The sequence below is a fragment of the Cinclus cinclus genome, chromosome 2, assembly GCF_963662255.1.
Source record: "Cinclus cinclus chromosome 2, bCinCin1.1, whole genome shotgun sequence".
Taxonomy (NCBI): Eukaryota; Metazoa; Chordata; class Aves; order Passeriformes; family Cinclidae; genus Cinclus; species Cinclus cinclus.
Genome location: NC_085047.1, coordinates 42,227,138 through 42,248,957, shown reverse-complemented (window position 1 = coordinate 42,248,957; position 21,820 = coordinate 42,227,138). Strand labels below are relative to the sequence as shown.

The 21,820-nt window shown below is 37.2% G+C and overlaps 1 protein-coding gene across 1 annotated transcript in view; it reads right to left on the bottom strand.

Moving 5' to 3' along the window:
- Positions 1–21,820, bottom strand: part of ARHGAP42 (Rho GTPase activating protein 42) — a 139,919-nt gene that overhangs the window by 68,922 nt on the left and 49,177 nt on the right. The window lies entirely within an intron of this gene.

Here is a 21,820-nt window from a genome sequence, read left to right as displayed (position 1 = left end):
CACAAGAGAATATGCACAAAGGCTACCTTTAATACAGAAAGGCCAGTCTCCTTATGGAGTCCTCACAAAACATTAGAGCAAAACCAGAATTCATCTGAAGAACAACTGAAGAATTTCAGATGTTAGGTGTCCTCAGGAGCTTTTCCTTTTTACTGATTACAGACTAAGCAGATAAAAACGCAGCCAAGCTTCAAAAAAGTCAGTCCTCAGGAAGAATCTGACTCAGATCTACCATCTGCTTTTTAAGCCTAACATTGACATTCTAAAAAGTACAAATTGTTATGCGGTGTACATATACATAGAAAAATATGGTATGTACATATAATATTTTAAAATTAACATTTCAAACATAATTTCAGATCACTGATACTCTGAGTCGTAAGGGAGCCACAAGGATCATCAAGTCCAAATCTTAAGAGAATGGCCCATCCAGAGACTGAAACCACAACTTTGGTGGTATCAGCACCAAGCTCTGACCAACAGAGCAAATCTTCAGGGTCTTGTGTATCTTGACTTTGCAATTACTTGGTAGAAGTCTTGATAAATGAAGGCTTCCTGATACATTTTTCTATCAGAACATCTAATTACGGGTGAGTGGATTTGAAAGCTTCATCTTTCCAAGAATTTGCCATCAGATTCTTTTTATTTTTCTGCTTTCAGAAGTATTTACTATTCCAGAAGTAGTAAGTTACAGAGAAATTAAGTACAATAGGGGTTTAATTTGAAGAACCTACATTTCAAAGACGTCTCAGAGAAATAAGGGCCAATCTTTTTACCTCTGTGTCCTCTAATGAGGACATAGTACCTTAATGCTTGAATATTAACTCCCAAGCCCCCTCCCATCAATGCTTCTTTCTCTTTCCAGGCTACGGAAAACTGACAGTTAGACAAGTACAGATGCAGTATCTTCTGTTTGAATGAAGAAATCCTGAACTTCCCCTTCTTCTGAGAAATGATATCCTTTAGGACTCACCTGAAAAGAAACTTGTTCAATACCCATTTTTTTGAGTGACAGAATCAGAGTGGTTTTTGTTGGAAGGGACGTCAAAGATCATCTAGTTTCCCATCTGCCATGGGCAGGGATACCACCCACTAGACCAGGTTGCTCAAAGCCCCGTCCAACCCGGCCTTGAACACTTCCAGGCACTGCCAGCTTCCCTGGGCAACTTGCTCCAGTGCCTCATCACCCTCACAGTAAAGAATTCACTTCTAATATCTAATCTAAATCTACCCTCTTTCAGTTTAAGTCCATCCCCCATTGTCCTGTCACTACTGGAAGGTTGGCTGCTAGAAGATCTCTCCAAAGCCTTCACTTTTTCAGGCTGAACAACCCTTGGACAGAGGAAAGATTTACTAGAAAGCACACAACCTCATCTGCGGAGAACTATACTTAATTATTGCAAAGGAGATACCTGGTTAGACCTTAAGATCTGAGATAGTTTAGGATACTTTCTGATGGAATTCTGGCAATCCCATTCATATCCTGATGAAACTGAAATCTCCCAGTAGAGCTCAAAACTTCTTGGCACAGAAAACTTACAGTGGTTAGTACAAGAGAGAGTGATCCTACCAGCGTCACAGCTCTCCACTTTCATAGTTTTGCTTTAAGTCTGTGCAGGACTCCAGGACTCCCTTGCTGCCCATGAAGCTTTCCTTCTTCAACTCTTAAGTTTATTTCCCTGATATATTCAGATCCCACAATTACCCAAGCATTTAATCTGACCCACTGTCCTTTCTGAGACTTATGCTTAACTGTGGTGACACTCCAGGAATTCCAAAGGAAAAAGACAAAAGAAAACTCCAAGAGGTGCAAGGTGTTGAACTAGAAACTGAAGGAGAAGAGAAAAAAATTTAAAAGCTACTTCTGAAATCTGAAGTTCAGTTCTGTTAAACCCTTCCATCCAAGCAAGCTATTGCAGAAATTTGCATTACTGAACAAACTGTAAGACAGCAAATCTGTTATACAAGTAGACCCACTACCAAGTGAGTAAGACCCTTCACAAAGTTAACAGACTACCAACATTAATTTGAACTCTGCCTTTTTTTCCACCAATCTCCTGTGCAGGTAAGCTACAGGGCAAATGATGCACAGTTATCACACCAACTATAACTGAGACTAGTACTAACAGAAATTACATCTTTGAGCTGAGAAGAAAAGAAACATTTCATCATTCTTGAAAGCACATTCAGCACCAGGACTGTACTTGTACCCTTTTGTGTGCTAATGGCACAAAGCAAAAGAAGGAGGGAAGCCAATTCAAGAATTACTCCCAGAATTGCATTTGAAGGGGAAAAAGAAATAAAAATAAAGAAAATAAATGAACAAAATCAAAGAACAAACAGCCCACTTAAGCTAATATGACTGCTAAACACATCATAAAAACAAGCAAACTGTGCAGAGAGTACTGTGACTATCTTTGTGGTCATTAACCAGATGCAACTTTGTCTTGTAAGTTGGGGAGAATATAAAATACCAGGAGGTCCTCTCAGGCTCTCTCTCTGTCCCATTTAGTAGTTTCCTTTGTTCCCCAAAATTATCAGCCAAGGAAGAAAATAGTTATAGTTTGTAAGAAATATCAAACTCAAGTTTTCTAATCTGCTTACATGAAGGTAATTCTGTGTAGATGTATAAAGGCTTAACACAACAGTATTTAGAAGTTTCCAAAAGAGAGCAAATTAACGTCTGGGCCACAGGGCTTGAAGTCTCCTTTCCCTTAGAGATATTGCAAACCCATTTCAAGTTTTCTGTGATAAACCAAAGAAATCTGGGACTGAGCAAGATTTGCTTTTTATTCAGCAGAAACAGTAAAGGCTGGATTCAACAGAGACAGCAAAAACATTACAGACATTACAGGATTCAGTAAAGATTACTGTCACATTAACTTCACAGTCTCAAGTTACACTTACAAAGGTATATGGCACTTCTTATGTAACCAAACAGATGAACTACAAATGTAGTCACACTCACAAATAGGTGAAGAATAAATTAACAAAGCACTGTAACCAATGAAACTGTGTAACAAATCACTTGCTGCAGAGTTAAAAGAAAAAATATTCAAATTTTAAGTCTATCATCATACTAAATAGGGATCATATGAGTTAGATCTTATTATATTAAATCATACCAAATATGGCTTAGTCTAATCCCAACACTAAGTAATATTTTTATACCTCCTGATTTCCCTTTATTGAATTAATTTCTAGCATAATTATTACATTTATCACCAATTGATTACATGTGCAGTACTGAAACAGGTATGTAATCAAAACTCATCTGATCTAGGCTACTTTTTTCTGTCAAAATCCAAACTGGTCATTACATATCACTTCTCTTTAAGAGGGGATGTCATTCAGCCTCAGAAATAACCATTCTGCCCTCCATCCCCTGGCAACATGCTGCCCCACTACTCACATTTTTTGTCATTCACAGGTATTAAAGACACCAGATTCACCAGTTGACTCTGGAATGTGGCAGCTTATTGGTGTCTGACAGAGACAGGGCTCACACAGGGAGCTCTCTGAAGCTGAGCATGGAAACCAACAGAAAAAATTGGATCATCAGAAACCAAAAGTTCCTGCCATCTGAGTCTAGTCACTCAGGGCTGCTCCAGAACCATCTTATGCTACCCACTGGCAATATCTTATAGAAACACACCAGAAATTCCCAAGAGAACAAATACTTAGCAGAACTAGACAAGATACATCATGTCTTACAAATGACTTCAAGCACCTTACAATTCTTTTTCTTGGTTTATCTCCTCATGAACTGCAACCATAAGAAACAATTCTCAAAGACTGCAAGACTGGAGGCTGTAGATATTGCTCAGTGAGTGACAAGACATGTAAGGAAAGGTAAAAACGAACTTAGATGAAAATACTTGCACCATGAATTTACAGCAGCAAGTTTCAAATGTGTCTCAATAGTTCTTGTTTTGCATGATAAGGTAGGTTATTTATGACTGAACTTATCATTGCAGGCAAAATAAAGTAAAGGCTGCAACAAGATTTTCAAACATTAGAAATTTTTAAAGATGCAAAAATGGTGTTTGGCATGTTTAGATAAAGTATATTATCAGCACATTCATTTAATACTTCTTTTTAATGCTACTTCCTTTTAATTACCTTGTTCACCTAATGTATTCATTGTCTGTGATTTCTCTGGAGGGAAAAGATAAATATTCATTCCATCTGTTTTAAATTCCCCATTTGAGAATTTGCAGTAAGCTTAACACATCTTTCCTGCCTTATGAAGAGAAAATATCATTATATTTAAACTCCCAGAACTGTTGTTATTTTACAGCAGTTAAGTTTTAATGTTTGTATGCTAATCTGCTTTGGTCATAAACACAAGATTCTTGCTCATTGCTGGACCACTAATACATCAACCATAAACAGCACCAGGAAGAAGCTACTCAATTCCTACCATTTGTATGTGGACAGATATTGCATTTATGATCAACCTCCACTAAGTGGTTTGGTTTGGCAAATCAAGTTTCCTTTATATTTTAAAAGCTGATGCTCAAATTTTCCTGCTGAATTAAGAAAGTGCAGAAGACCTATATTATCAATCACTCCAAGTAGGAGTAAAGTCAGAGGCAAACCTGCCACATGCCCAGGGAAAAAAACTGCCTCTGATAACACACAGAGGCAATGAGACATCTAATGCATTTTATGGACAGCCTTAAGAATTATTTACAGCGTATAATACAATGGCATCTGCCTTCAGGAAACAGATTTGTTTGAGGAGGAAAATTAGATGCCTCTCAACCATTGGGAACTGCTGAAGTGAAATTGCTACACATACCTTTATGTTAATTCTGGTCTACATCTTCAAGATGCACAAAACAAAGCCTCAAGAAAGAAATGGATTAGTGAAAACAGTCATGTTTTCCACATATACGCTCCACATAAAAAGTCAGATATTCTCATTTTTCATAATTCTTTGTTTTACTTCAAATCTCAAAAGTCTGCTATTTTTAATTTTCTTTAGGTAGGTGAAGAAACAAGTTAAAATACCTCAATTACTTGACCCAAATAAGTCCAAACTGTATCTTTTCATGCTGCCATCATATTTAACGGACTTTTATAAACTTAGATTACGATAGGAAAACCACATGATGGTAACCTTCAAAATGTCTTTAAATTTTTACTAGACTTTTAAAATATATTCTATTTTTTTTCTAAAATAAGCATACCGAAAATTTACATTTATAGCACCTTTTAAAATAAGACATAACATTAAAAAATTGCAACACTTTCAGATGCTATGATCCACACATAATACCAATGTAAATGCAAACAGCCTTCTGGAAAAGAAACACAAAGTAGTCACAAGACAAACCTGGAAATGGAGAAGTGAAAAACAGCAGTTGATAAGAGAAATAAAAAAAATGACTGTGCTAGTATTTCATAATAGTCTCAAGAAATTGAATGCCAGAGGTCAGTATCAAGACAAAAAATATCCATATGATTTATTAAGGAGGATGGCTAGTTTTATGACCATTAATAAACACACACTAGTTGCATGTGTTAAACTGAAGAAAATCAGATCTTGTATTTAAAAGCATTCAGAGCAAGCAGGTAACTTGTCTGTCATCTTCCTCTTACAGCATACAAAATGGCAAAGGAGTCCTAAATTGTTGAAACATTGGACAGTCCCCGGATGAAACATCTACATACAAAAGGGGACCAAACAAACTCAGAAAAGTTATTCTTTATAACATAGTTGACATGGTAAGGGTAAATATTAAAACATTAATATCATACAAAAATTATTAATTTTAAATTTTAACTTCTGCCCTTCCCTTTGGTAGCCTGAATAAAATAACAAAAACAATTCCAGAGCTCTTCTCATGTGTCAAGACTCTATTCCAAATGTCAAACTCTGTATCAAGTATTACAAGTATATAAATACTGGCATGTTATAAAGTGGGCTTCATGGGGAAATTAAGATGCAAAGAATGGTACCAAGGGAATTGTCCAGACATGGGTTTAACAATGCTGCTCCTGCCCTCCCACAGTCACTTTTAACAAAATTGATTTCATTCCTCTCACAATGTACCTTGCCAAGAAATGGATTTGAATAAAGGGCCCTCATTAGCAATAAAAGTTTGGAGGGAAGTGCTGCTTGAAATTTGTTTTGCTTAAGTGCATGCAAGGAAAAGTGCATGCAAGGAAAAGTACTTTCCTGAATTATTAACAGTGTCTGCACAAGCCAGTCCTAGCCTGCTGCTCCTACTGTGTCAGCTGCTGCTCCCAAGTACTTTAACAGCAACAGAGGAATAAACTTGTAGCATCCGTGCATCATCCTGATAGTGAAGCTTAGGATGCCATCCTTCTCTAACAACTGTGGAGCTCACAGTGATTACTCAGACCTTCTCAACTCCTAGCAAGGCTCTGCAAAGTGCTCTGGGAGATGGTATGTGAAAGCTGACAGAACTATGCAAAGACTATTAACGCTCAAATCCTTTTTTACCCTATCAGCTTCTGAGCAAAATTTAAGGTGTTGGGAGATTCTTAAATGCAGTGGTTATGTGCAGGAAAGCATCAGAATTAGTCAGAGCTGCTCAGAAAACTCTGCTGGTACTGAGAGGATGACTACCTTAGTGACAGCATAAAATACTTACGTTTTACTACTAACAGCACCACTAAACCAATCTGAAAGCAAAGAATGTCGTATTTCAAGCAACTTGACCAACAGAATTGCAAACTAAATTCCTGTAACATGACCTTTATTAATAAATCTCTAATTTATGTTTTCAGGCCACAGCTGCACATCTACAATAGGGTGCCTAGATCAATTTTAAGAAATTTTCATTATAGCACAGTTCTAAACACTGAGTTTTGAACAAACATGACAAGCTACAGTCCTAGCTCCATGATTTAGTAATCTTTAACAGCTGGAGGGTTCATATAGCATGGATTGCCCTTCTTGTAAATAACATAGCTCCCGCTGTGTGCTAAAGGCAAAAAGCAGAACTCAAGATTCCTAGCATTCAAAACTAATACCAAAACTGGTACACCTGAATTCATTATGAAAATACCAAATGTGCCTGAGCAGTGCCTACTGAAGGACTTGCCATCACTCCTTCAGCTCAGCTACAAAGAGTCAGTGTCAAAAACTTGAAGGGCAAGATGTTTAAATCTGATCAATTGGGAGGAGAGACTCCAACACTATTAAATTTAATACACAGAAGAAAGAGATCACTTGAAAACAGAAGAATCTTGGCCAACCCAAAGGTAAAATACACTTACAATCATACTCTAAGATGTTTTGATGCACTAGAAAACTCTCACATGAATATATTTTGAAAAATTCCGGTTCTAGGTATTGACAGTTAAAGTCCTAAGACAATTTCTTAAGAAGTGCCTCATCTTCAACATGCTCAGAAATTAGAAGCCAAAAGGCATCAGCTGGCTCTTCTTCACTCATTTCCTTGACGCGTGGGTTTAAGTAGACTGACTTATTCCAATGTAATGTTAGCCATTACCAAACACATTTTCCTGAGCTGGCACCGAGCACGATGACACCCAGCAACTTCCCAAAAGAGCAGGAGCAGTGGGCAGATGGCATAGAGAACCTGGATGCTTATGAGTATCCACACACTACATGCGCTGACCATTGTAAAGTAAAATTCAAATGCAGAAGCACTGTACATTGAAGCATGTATTCCAGTGTTTTTCATTTATGTGAGAAACTACTCACATCTTGCCCCATAGGAGTTTTTAATTGATTAAGAGAAAACAGTGGCCAGTAAGTTAAAAAGGAAAGTGGCTTTTACACCTTGTAATTTACTGTAAAAGCCTGCTAGAAAATAATACATTGGGACAAATTCACAGCCTCTTGGCTCCATTTTTGTTATCTCCTCCTGTGCATCAGTTTCTTTTATAGATATGCCAGCGCTTTCTTTTCCCTCAAAATCCTTTCACATAACAAAAACCACGCATGCCACCTACTTTTTTATTGCACAAGGACACACTTCAAAGACTTGATTTCTCTGTGTCCCATACTCCTGTTTTTCCTTCAGCGGGTAAGAGCTCAGTGGGGTTTCTGTCACTATTGGCACCAACAACTTGAGCTGCAAGCTGTTATGTGCCCCTCCTGCCTCCTCTCATAGCCTCTCCTGTCTCTTAGACTTGCTGCTCAGTTGCATCAGCAAATTTCCTACATAGATGGGAAAATCTTAAAAAAAAAAAATGTTAAAGAATGCATTTACCTTTTTCTGATACATGCACAATTACAAAGATGACTGAAGCTATAGGTTTCCTCTTTTTGAAGGAAAAAATCTACCCGGTGATAAATGAAAGGGAAAAAAAGACCCCAAAATAACCAACGAACCAACCAACCAAGAACAAACAAACAAAAACCCACAAAAACAAACCGAAATAATGACTTAGTTTTTTTCCCCCTTTTTTCTTTATGAACCCCCTGAAAATATATAGTAGACATAGATCAGCAATGGATATGGTCATGGTAGACAGCTAATCATCCAGTAAGAGATACCATTTCATTTTACAGCTTACTTCACGGACTGTAACTCAGAAAAAACTGTAAAAGATAAAGCAACCACAAACACAGTCACACTGAAGGAAAAACAGTTCAGTAGTGTACTTGCTAGTCTGGGAATTTATCTTTTTATCACTACCATTAATACAAACAGTGCATGTCTCTTGACTAGGCTGAGAGCTCAAATCACACTGAAAGGAAAAGAACTCTAGAATGTAGATTCAGATAGGCAGCAGCAGAAAATTTTTCTGGTTTTACCCCCCTTTATGGCTTTCCAAACAAACCAAAAAATTTCTCAGCCTGAACGTTTACATTACATATTATCAAGTGGGAAATGGCTATATAAACACAGGAAACAGCATAATTGGAACACAGAATTAATTAAGAAAAAAACTAATCCAGAATTCAAGTATACCACACTTCACAACATTTTTAATATTCTATTGAGTACTCGGGTAAACATAGATATTTTAGGATATTACAAGTATCTTCATCTTCTTAAACATTCATCACATGGAACAATTTTTCCCATGAAGAATGAGTAAACAGAACAAAACCAAATCTTCTTCTATAGGGGAGAATCTTCAATTTGTGAAGTGCAGAAGTGAAGGAATCTCTGCTTTTGTGGAGAGTTGTGTGGCTTTTTTAACTTTTATGTTTAATGCATTAACAATTACAGAAATTATATGATTAAGATAAATCCTAGCAAATAATCAAAAATATTTACTCTACAAAAAGCTTATTTTAAACCAACCAAGACATTTTAAGTGTTAGACCTATTTAACAGTTACCTCAAATCCATTCCGTATGTTTATTACTTTGTCTCTTTGCTTTTCTAAATCCTGATCTGTTAATTTTGCAGCCAGGCCTGTTTTCCTCACTGTGCAGATGTCAACAATATCTCTCCAGAATGGAGTGAATGTACCCTGAATAGGCCTCCTTGTGAGGTCCATCAGAATGTGAAAGGAAAGTTGGAAATCAATAAAAGAATAAATAAACATTTAACTAATCAAAGTAAGAACTTTCTAGTTTTCCATGAAAAGTAAAACCAATGTTATTTAATTAGTGCATATTATTCCTTATGGGATGTTGAGCTGCCAGACACATCACAACATTTATTTTGAGAAGCTTCATTTGTCAGAATTCCTGAAACTGCCTTTAAATATTCTTTCCTTAAAAAAAACAGAAAGTCAGAGTGCAGGTTCCTTCTTCCTAGACTGAAGTTGGACACATTAAAGCAGATAGATAAACTGTTCTTTAGTGGAAGACTTCTTAAGAGATCAAGAGTTTGATTGCCTGGATGTCATAAGCAACAACTTCTGAGTCAGAAGTAAGAACAAACAACTCAAAATTTGAAGTTTGAAACAAATAAACAAAATGGAAGCTTAGCAGTGAGACATAAAAATAAGCAAATAGCTAAATCAACAAGGAAGCCAAGATGTTGCCAGGAATGTTTACTGAAGCCAGGATTTTCTTTCGAATTTTTCATCCTGCAGAATCTGTCAGAGAATATCAGTATTTTTTTTCAAATTGCCATAAATGGTTATATTTGATACAGTGGCTCTGCTTTTCTTCAAACAAACAAGCAATAAAAATGGCCAGCTACAGAACTCTTCACAGAAATTTAGGCTCCTAAATACTGAAATCAATCTATTTAGAGCCTCGCACAAAACGGTCTTGGGACAAATGTCATGGGTGAGGATGTTAGTCTTAAATTCAACTGGAAAAGCAGATTTGTTAGATGTTGTCCAACTTTTGCCTGTTCCTCATTGCTCTCATAATCCCTACCTCGAAAAAGAGCATGGAAGTCTTTTTCAGAAATACAGCATACTCTTAGCCCATTATCATGATGGGCACCCTTGAAATAACTTACTGAATGATACTTAATGACAATCTGATTAACCATGCTCCAGGCTAAGAGGGATGCATGGTCACTGAGCAATATAAAATACTTTGTTTTTCTATATTACATTTTTCAACACTTCACCTAATCTCAATTCGTGCCTTAGACATTTTCCTTGGCAAAGTCTATTTTCTTTGGCAAACTATTTCACAATGCAGCTCATCATGAGGAAGTTTTCCTGACATTCAGCCTAAATTCTCTCCCAAAATCTTCCTGTCAGATGATTGTCTCCTCTTAGCTAGATGATGTAAGCAGCATTCACACTTCCCAAAGGAAGAAATTAAAGTTTCAAATCAGAGTGATAGCTTGAGAAGGTGAACAGTTGAAACTGAGAGGGGTCTTAAGTATTGATCTACTTACTCACTCTTTTAGCAATCAATGCAATCGCTTCTGTGTGATGCAAAAATGCCTTATCTATGACTAAGTGGTGGCTGTGGGGACTAAGCGACTGTGTGAGCAATACCTAACACAATACCTGTCTGCTGCTCTCAGCGAAGGTGAAAACTCCAACAGCCAGGCCAAGTTGTGCTGGTTTACAGCTGGCCCTGCACTATTTGCAACCATCATGTGCTGCCTTCCAGTGTGAAAACTAATTTGCACCTTCACAGACACAGTAGGTCTTCACGGGTCAATGGCATTAACTGCACAAGTGGGGTTAATAGGTCTACTATCTGTTACTATTAGGAATCACTTTGCATTATATTGCACAGCTGCTGTGAAATAAAACACTGAGGAAGGGAGTCTGACAGTTCAATGCTTTGCTTCTGTGACACATTCTTGATAGTTTGGATACTGCCATGGCTCTATCTACTATTTGTTATCTCTTCAGTACCAACAAAACCAAACCTCAAAAAGCATTGTTAAAAAATAACAGGAAGAAGTTGGTGCTGAGGAAATTAGCTATTCAAAGAGATTAATGTAATTAGAAGTTGTATTTTGCTTTAACAACTACTTTGTGAATGGACACATCCAGGCATAAAGCCAAAATCAGCTTAGCTGTTTGTAATGGTACTGTGCCCAGGAACTGTTAATGTTGAAATTGGAAGTATGCATCCTTTCAGGAAACAAAAGCACGTGTGTGAACATTTAAGATATCTGAAGAAACGTAAGGGAACTATTACTATAGGAAACCTCAGAAAACCTTAGAAACCTTTTTACCATAGAAAACCTTTCCATTCCTCCATGCTATTGGCATACAAAGTTTTAATGGGAGCTGGCACACTGAAGAATGTTCAGATGTTAATTAAGGCTCAAATGTTGAATAATTATACATTAGAAGGTTCTGACAGTTGTCAGTGGTGAAAATTAAAAATTACTATGTTTGGAACAGAAAACAAAATTAAGAAAGGAACACAGGACATGGCATGACACATGCCATGCCAAGACATTTATAGCAAAAGGTATAAGATTCAGATTTTTTAGCCATTTTTTCTGCTCTCACAAAAATACAACTAATAAAATAAGTCAATTTAGAAAGGTCTCATCTAGCTTGTAAAAAGGTCTCAATATAGTGTAAGAGGCAGCTTAGGGGAGAGAAAGGGCTAGCCTGGTTTCTTTAAACTGTGACTACTAAGATGGGAGTCTGTGCTGCTAAGTGGGCTCAGCTGAAGAGGTCACCCATCCTGTGGTCCTGCTGGATGCCCTTTAGGGAAACCGAGTCGACCTTTGCCTCAGTGCAGGAATTATGGAAGGTCTGGCCCTATCAAGCAGCTTCCCCGCCCCTTGACAGTATCCCTGGTGAAAAATAGCCTTTACCCGGGGTGGGGGGGGGGGGGGGGGGGGGAATGCTGAGTCCAGTCTGACAGCAGCTGGGGGGCAGTGCTGTCAAGACTGACGGGACACGCACAGGAGCGGTATCGGAGGGGCAGCCTGGGCTGACCCCTGTGAGCGGCCACCTCCCAGCTCCGCGCTGGCCCCAGCCCGGCCGTGGGACACGTGGAGACTCAGGTCACTGCTGGACCCCGCTGCAGGCTTTGGCTGGCCATACTGACTGTGACACTTGGACTTCAGTGGGAATTTCACATCAGCTCCAGGAGATCATGTCATGACATATCTATCATATGACAAGAAATTAGGCCAAAATTGTACCAATTTTGGCCAAGGTGGATGGGTCACCTTCATTTAACCGAGAAGGAAACATAACTCAATTCTGTTTAGAAAATAGCTTTTACTAAAGAACAACTATCCAAAGAAGTAGCTCTCACATTTTATTCCTTAACGCTACCAGATCCTGTGGCCCCATCCTTCAACACTTCTCTCAGGATAATGTCACCACAGCTTCCAGATTTCTACTCTAATTTCCTTTTAACATGAGAAAAAGAATCTCTTTCCCTGACTGCAGCTACTTGTAATAGCAGGGCTGCTATGACAAATACTGTACCAAGAAGTAGATTTGTAGTCATTTATTTTGGTGGTCATGCTAGCTTAAGCCATTTGCCAATCTTGAAACACCTTTTCATCCTGTTTTTGATTTCTTCTGTCCTATGTTGCTGTGACACTGAAAGAGTCTTTTGCAACATGGTTGAAAAATAACCAGTAAATATCTTGTTTGCTTTGCTTTTAGCCAGGTCAGTTTTGTGAAGTGGGTACATAATAAACTGGAATGGCTGCCAAAAAAACAGAACAAAACTTAGCTCAAAGCAAAAGCACTTGCTCTGGGAGATACATCCAAGAAAGCTTCTCAAACGACAATAACTGAAGCCTCTGCAGACACTTGAAAAGTATAATAAAGGCAACCTGAGTGTTCTACAAATATTAACACAACATCCTAACGGAGAATACTTAAATAAAACACTTTTGTATGCAACACAGCTATGAGCCCATGCAGATTAAACAGATTGCTCAAGGGAGAATATTTTGCTTCCTTCTGGAAAGGTGGGAGCTTTGGCTGATGTTTGTTTGGTTTAAATAAGGGCATATTTGTTTCCACACACCCTTTGGTACATAAAGTACTTGTGTTGTTTTCTGTTTTTAAACACATTTCCCAGGACATTAAATAAGAACAAATACAGTGGTTTCATTCCAGAGATCAGACTAAATGAAGGAAAATTAAAAAGTAAGTTTGTAGGAATGAGGCACCTTTTCTCATACTTCCAGTACTTCCAGAAGAATTGCAGATAAATTCAGAATCCATAAAAAAATTTAGAAAGTGGTAGCATGTTCAGGTAGCAGCATGTTCTGACATGAATACAAGCTAGTAGTGGGTACAGCACATATCCTCTTCTACTACCAACTCCATTCACTCCCTCTATAGTCAGAAAATAAATGTATAAAACTTAAAGACTATAAGGTTAGCTGATCCAGAACTCATGTTCCTTTAAAACACTCTTACCTTTCTTTCTCTTTTCTCTGTCAATGGTCATCTAAAGGACACTTAATGACTGTGGTGGAAGCAAAAGAACCTACAAACTAAAATTGCAACTACCACATTTCTGTGAAGATTAAAACACCATTAAAATAAATTCCTCCCAGCCACGCTACTCACAGAATGCTTCTCAAAACTTTGGCAAGTGCTATCATGCAATTCTGTACTACATGGAGTGAAATGCATGTATGGAATGAGCATATGAATTGAGAACAAATTAGATTTATAAAATGAGAAGCAGCAAGAGGCTTTCCAACAAACCCTTCATTTTGTACCTTTAATGAAGAGAGCATTTCATATCCTCTCCATTATACTCTTCAAAACTGGGAATAGCTAGCAATCTCACTTTCTGAATGCTCTCACTGAAAAATGCTGCAAGGTAAAGCTGGAGGGAGACCTTTTACAAGGACAGGTAGTGACAGCACAAGGGGAAATGTCTTTAAAGAGGATAGGTTTAGATTAAATATAGGGATGAAATTCTTTAATATGAGGGTGGTGAGACATTGGCATAGGTTTCCCAGAGAAACTGCAGATTTCTTGAAGTGTCGAAAGCTGAATGGGGCTTTGAGCAATCTGGTCTAGTGGGTGGCCTCCCTGCCATAGCAGGGGGAGTTGCATTATAGTCTTTAAGATCCCTTCCAACCCAAACCATTCCCTAATTATATATCCATATGGAGGCAAATACAAATACATGCTCCTTGAATATAGAAAGCAGGAAAAACTGTAATTGCTAACAACCAATTACACTCATCTCCTGCAACACACATTGTTTTTAAAAAATAAATTGATTTTCTTAATTTCCATTCTCTGCAGGAAACTGAAGAGCAAATACTATACAGATACTGAATTATCAAAGCCTTCTTACTAAGGCTTGGAACACTGTTTATGTAAGATGGTAAAGGAATGTACATGAACCTTGTAAATCCCCTTATCTCTGTTCCCCTTTCCTTTCCTCTTGAACAGTTATCCTATTCCCACACTTCTGTCTCACTCACAGCCTCTTACGTCCATCAAGACAGACAAGTGCTCCCTCTTAGATCCCAACTAACAAGTCAAAACAACAGCAGAGATCAACATGGGAGATCTATATTTTCACACCTCTTACAAAGTTGTTTACTACAAGAAAATAACTTTGTCACAAATCAACTCTGTGACAGCTACCTCAGAAAACAGCAAAGACTCTCTAAAAAGTCAAATTGCTTTCCTCCTCAACAGGTAGGTTTTAAAGGCAATGAAATTATCTAGGCCCAAGCTGAAGAGGACAGGGTGCAAAAGGCTTTGCATATGATATGGTTCTGCACTCTGGACATTCATATCAACAGGAAATAACTCACATTTTCAAAAGAGAAAGAAAAACATAGAGAGAAAGCTGCTAAGAAATACAGAACAAAACATGAACAGTAGACTCTCTGTTGACTTCATGATCATAAAACTGTGAACATATTTTGAAGTAATAGCATTGTTCTGTCACAACATGGGTCACAGCACATCACAACAATTCTGGCTGTACCTTCCACAAAATTAAAAAAAACCCATGCACCTGCATTTTCAGTCCCAGAGGATGGCAGTTACAGGGAGAGGGTCTAGTTGCAACTGGTTTCTATTGAGATCAGTTTGATTTTTCAAAAATTATCATACTCAAATGCCCCAGGATGAATGTTTTTTCTTCATTTCCACAAAAAAATAATGGAAGAAATTATTTTAAACCATGAAAATTACTGAGAAATTATAACTAGATTTAAACAAATTAAGAATGTACCAAGTGTACAATTACAGATGCTGATGCAGTGTTATCTGGAAGAGCCAGCTAATGCTCTGTACTAATAGCACCCACAATTTTATCTACTAATTGTCTGGCCTAGTATGTGCTTTTTATCTGAGAAAAGTTCAGAAATACATACAGATGTTATATGTTAAACTACCTTAATGGCAACAGAACATGAACTGTTTACTTTTATTACTCCATTGTTGTTTTTTTAAACTGAGCACAAATGCTAAGAAATATCCATTGAACATGTGTATTTTCATACTTAAGTGGTGCAGAGAAAGACAGCAAACAGAATTCCTTCTAGCCCAAGATAGGGCAAGGGAGAAAGTGGCATGGAGAGTTCCCTCTCAACAAGAACCCACCAAAGGATCATGTTGCAGATTTGCTCTCAAGTAGTCTGCATGACAGAAATAATGCCTATCACTTCCTGATTTCCTATATGAGTTATAATGGTCACAGAAAACATCAGCAGGGAAATGTAGGTACAGTTCTAGTATCTCTTTTTCAGCAATTCTATAAAAGAAATTACTATCTTCTGGATAGTAAGTCTGGCCCAGAAGGTCTTTTTTGTGTGTGTGTGTGTGCACTGAAGTGATGGGAAGGAAGTAACAGAAAGTTAGTGCGAAAGGGATTATTTTTCCAGCTGGATCACTTCTCCAATTATGTTCACCACCCAGGCACACAAACATTTGCACCAGCACAATAGGGAAGATCTTTTCTCAAAAGGCTCAAGAAACCCTCTCCAGATATGTAATTTATATGAATACAGAAATATTCTTCTAAGTGTTGCTGAATGCCCCCTAAGTAACCTCCCAGTCTACATGGTGAAAGATGGAACACAAGGCTGACTGAGATTTGGGGCAAAGCTGGTTCTGCAAACTGCTAATTAGATAAGATTCTGTGCAGCACATTTCTTCCTGTCATTCCAGAGTTAAAACACAGCAGAAAACCATGTAATGCTACTGAGTACACTCTTGCTTCTGCAACATTCTCCAAGTAATTTTGCAATGCTTGTTCTGGTCTATTCTTACAAAGTAAGACTGACAATTGTATCAGCAAGATTAAAAAAAAAAAAAAAGGAAGAAAAAATCTGATTTCAAGGGCTGAAGTGTTAACCTATTGCTGAGGACTAGTTAAAGTGTGCTGAAAGATGTAATTTCAATTAAAGAATCACAGGCCTCCAAATACCATTGATCTAACTTGTTTGAAGTAAAGCTAATCAAAGACACCTCCTTGTATTCTCTTCTCATCCTCAGCTTCAATGTGTTAAGCCTTCCTTGTTGCCTCTGTCCGTATCTTTTGTAGTCTACATAATACTTTCTGGCCAGAAATGCACTTAGCCAGTATTTAAAATGGGGTCTTCCCAAAAGGTTTATGACACCATGTGACTTGTTTACAGTAATTCTCCCAATATTTTCTATAACTTAGCCTGACTGCCACAGGACAGTAAGCTGATGGTTTAAAAGAAATTAAAAATTTAAGAAAACCACAGAAATCAGTATTTTCCTATCTTGCAGAACTTCCCCTACTGAAGACGTGATTTTTTTCTGTAATTGTTATCAAATATTTTGTCTGCTATACTTGGAACAAAATAGGAGGAAGAAAAGATGAGTAAGTAAATAGATGAACGTAGGTTAAAATAATTTTTATAAGAAAATTTTAAAATTCAGTACTGAATTACTGTTCCCTCTTCAACAGAAACCTCAAAGTGGCATTTCCAAATTAGTAATCAGATGCACAAATTCAGAAAGTCTTTCCAAAGAACTTAGTTAACAACACAGTCCACACTACCTTAATGACTCAATAGGATGTGCAACCATCTTAAGGAAGAAACTCAAATTTGCTAAACCAGGGTGATTTTAATTAATTTTAAGCAGCAAATGTGGGGAAAGAAGGAGGAGGAACAACAAAAATAGAGAAACAACCAGTCATAACTTCAAAGAAGCTCTTTTATTTGTGGTGTTTTCCTTCACTTCCATTAATATGCTTTCAGTGCTGTTCCCAGCAGACTCCTATCAAGGAGATTAACTTAAATGCCAAATCTTTCATGGGAGGTGAGAAACACTGAAATCAGTTACCAAGCATACCAAAACACCATCAAACACTATATTTTGCAATCTGAGAGAGATACCATGCAAAACAAAATGTCAGGCGTTTGTTCTGTAGTCTCAGGGTGCTAGTATATGCAATGTTATTCCTCCCCTGTATAAACTGAGAAATAAGCTGCCCCTGTGGATAGGAGACTGCTTACTCTTCTGATGGAATCTGTAATGCACTTTGCATTATAGGGAAAAGGTTAATTTGCTCAACAACATGCTGTGCCCTTCAGTATCTGATTTTATGTATCATTCCATGGATAGCTGGTTTTAACAGCTCATTTATTTTTCTTCAAGTGAAGCTTTTGAAACAGTATTTTGATGCTTTCCCTGGAAGCAGATAGTATCAGACCCCTTGTGTGAGGGCAAATACAGAACAACATGAGAACATCCAGTTAATACAAAAAAAAGTCCACAAAAATGAGATACTGTCTGAACCATGAAGATTATTAGATACAAAAAGGCAAATTTTCTAAAGAAAAATATTCACTGAGCATAGTACAAAACTATCCACTTCAGAATTTTTATACTATCCCCTGGAGTATTTAATATTGGTCAAGAATCTCACTGAATCATGATGCCAAAGAGTAAAAGCTCTGGGGCCATTCATCACCTGCCAACAACCAAAGAAAAAAAAACTTGGATAAATAGCAAGGAATGTAAGAATTAAGAGCCTGTTTCAGTCTTGGACTTAGTAAATTCTCAGAAATAATCAGGGAGTTCCAGTAGGATAACATTAATGCTCAAGAGAACTCACTCAATGTTTCAAACTCATAGGGGATCTCTAGGACCAGTAGCATGAACCAGTTCATCTATACTTTTGTAACACAGAATAATCCTACGAAAGCGAAAGGAAGTAGCATTTTATTTTACTCCCAGGTTATTTCTGTTTGCTATTAATTTTACTAACAATATCAAATTAATACGAAGCATAAATAAAATATGAATCTCTAACATAAAATACATCACTTATTTAATAGAAAGAATGCAAATTCAATGAAAGAGGAAGGAAGTTTTTTAAGTAAGTTCCCTTGATAAAGATTCAAACATTCACATGGGATTAAATTATAGCATCTCTATTGTTCCTTAATAAACACTAGGAAATAGAGGTCATTATTCTACATCCCTGATGGCTTGCAGCTGAAGTCATTGGAAATGCAGTGGGGATGAATCTGACTTTTTATCCTATTTACAGTACATGGAGTACTGTAAATACTACATTATTTACAACCAAGTGTTTACTACCAAGAGTAGTCCTGTTTGGTTGGGGTTTTTTTTTTAATGCACCATTTACCAACAGTATCACTAAATTAACATCACCACAAAGTGACAGTTTTCAAACCTAAGGCTGCATATCAAAAGAAGGTATCTTATGAGTTACTTTTTCCTTTGTTTTCTTTTTAAGGCGAAATATGTGGAGCATGGCCTCTGTTTTTTTCCGACTACTAGTCAATTTTCTAGCATCAAGAGATAAAATACAAGGATAAAAGAAACTGACTTGCAGTAATCACCATATTACTACTGCTGCCAATAATAATGGCAACAAAGCCTTACAAAAGAGAATATTTATGTGATACAGAGTTTCATTTAACTTTATAATTCAGTGTTTTTCCCAATAATACTGTTCATAATGTTCTGTTTCATCAGCTTCTTCGAAATTAAAAAAAAAATAAAAATAGTTCTTTCTTGTTCTTCATGCAGGAAGGACAGAAGACTTGCTAAGCACCTCTCAAACTATTTCCTTGACTATTGGAAACACTTCATTTACACATTCAGTGGACAAACACTCCAACATTGTGTTCACTAAGACAAAAATATAATTTGACTTACGAAGAATTGAATAGGCATCTGATGAGAAATCAACTGGTTATATGAATATATATTTTTCACATTAAAATCTGATTTATGCACTTATATGTATGTTCATAATTTAATAAAATAAAGTTCAAGAGATGGAAACAAGGCCATTAGCTGACATGCAAAATTAATATCTGTCACTCTATATTCTCCTACATCCTGCATTCACTGATACAATAGTGTGTTTTACTATCATATGCTACAAGAATTAAAAGAAAGTTGAAAGTAATATGATGAAGTATACCCATAAATAGCCATAATATTGCCTGTTTTTCTCCAGTCTTCTAAAAAACATCAAAAAAGGACAAGATTTTTAAAATAACTTTTGTATATTTTCTCTTTTTATGCAGAAGGAAATCAAATTCTTAAAGACCTGCATGCCATGTCTCAAGCTTTCCTATCAGCTGAGAACTTTGTTTAATAGCATCACTAAGCTGCAAATCAGCTGACTTTAAGTGCTTCCAGCAGAGAAATCTAAGCCTATGCATAATGCTCAGAAACAAGCAAAAGTGCTCTGAAGATTCCACAGTTAAATTACAAGCTGGTCAAGCAAAAGACTTATACTAGCAATCTGTTTGGGACACTGATCCTCATAGGGACCTCTGGCTTCTATGATGACATGTAGAAAACTGCAGTAAGAGACTGGGGAATAAAAAACCCAGACCTTTGACAAAGGTGATACTTTCACTCCAGTAATAATTAAACTAATTCCACCAACAGGCAGCTCAAACTTTTTAAACCTAGAGAAATTTTAATAAATTTTGACAAATTTTCTTATGCATGACATGAAAAGTGTGTGTCCTAAATGTTCTCATATTCTCTTTCTGGACAGAGAACAAGAACTGAATGAGGTTATTCCAAACTGAGTGAGAAGCTGGTTACAAATGAATTCCCACCATGAGCAGCTTCTCCCTCTACGAAGACCCTACAGGGCACCCACGCTGGAGCAGCCTGTTCCTGAAGGACTCAGTCCTGTGGAAAGGACCCATGGTGGAGCAGGTTATGAAGAACTGCAGGCTATGGGAAGGACTCATGTTGGGGAAGTTTGTGGAGCCTGCCCCCATGGGAGGGACCAGTAGTGGAGCAAGGGAAGAGTGTGAGGAATGCTCCCCATAAGGAGGAAGGAGGTGCAGCCCTCATTCCCTGCCCTCCTGTGCCACTGGCAGGGAAGAGGTACAAAACTGGGATTAAAGTAAAGCCTCAAAAGCAGGAAGGGGCAGGAGAAATTTCTTTAACATTTGGGTTTCATTTCTTATTGCCCTTCTCTGATTTGACTGTCATTAAATTAAATTAAACAGATTTTCCCAACTCGAGTCTGTTTTGCTCATGACAGTGATTGCCAAGCGACCTCTCCCTACCCTTATCTCAGCCCATGAGCCTTCCCTTGCATTTTTTTCTCCCCTGCCCAGATGAGGAGGGCAATGACAGAGCAGCTTTGGTGGGCACCACTAATCCAGCCAGGGTCAACCTGCCACACTCAGCTACACAATCCATGCATTCCTATGGAAATCACACTGATAGAGAACAAAACGCATCATTCCATCGGACTGCTCTTTTTCACTTGATATATTAATATTTTTTCCTTCTTTTATGCTACAGGCCTTCCTACATCTTTTACAAAAACATTGGCAAGATCAAATTATAAACCAAGGAGAGGCTATGAACTTCTAAAAGTGAAAATGGTAGACTCCTCTGAGGAGGGAAAAAAAAGAAGGCAAAAAAAGGAAGAGAAAATAATAGGAAATTGTTTGTACATATTATGAAAGACCAAAGAGACTGAAAAATAAAACCCTCAACTATTCATTGTTTTTTCTTTCCTAATAGTTAGCTCATAACAATCTTTAACGGGAAAGCTATTGATTTAAACACTGCTTAGGTAAGGAATTAATAAGTGTTCTGCTAACCAACTTTTAAGGTGGTAAATATGGAATAGTCACCTCATTCCTCCAGCTGCCCAGGAAAAACTATTTCACATGAAGCAAAAAAAAATGTATACATTTAAGTGATATTAGCTATGCAACTGTACTAAATAAATGCTATGACTTTGCCATTTTAAAATATTGATCTAAATATAAATAAAGGGGAGAGAAATTCTATGGCTATTTACTTCTAGGGTAAGACAACTTTAAATAAACTTCTTTCTGAATTAGTAAATTTGTTCCAATCTGAGTCCTAAAAGCCTTACATCAATGTTCTAAGTACCCATAAGAGGAAGGAAAACCAGAACAGACATAATCTTTGGAAGGATTAGAGCTGGTTAAACTTTCACGATATTTAAAAATCCCCCTACTGACGTTAATTCTTAGCTCACTCCTTTATTCATTAC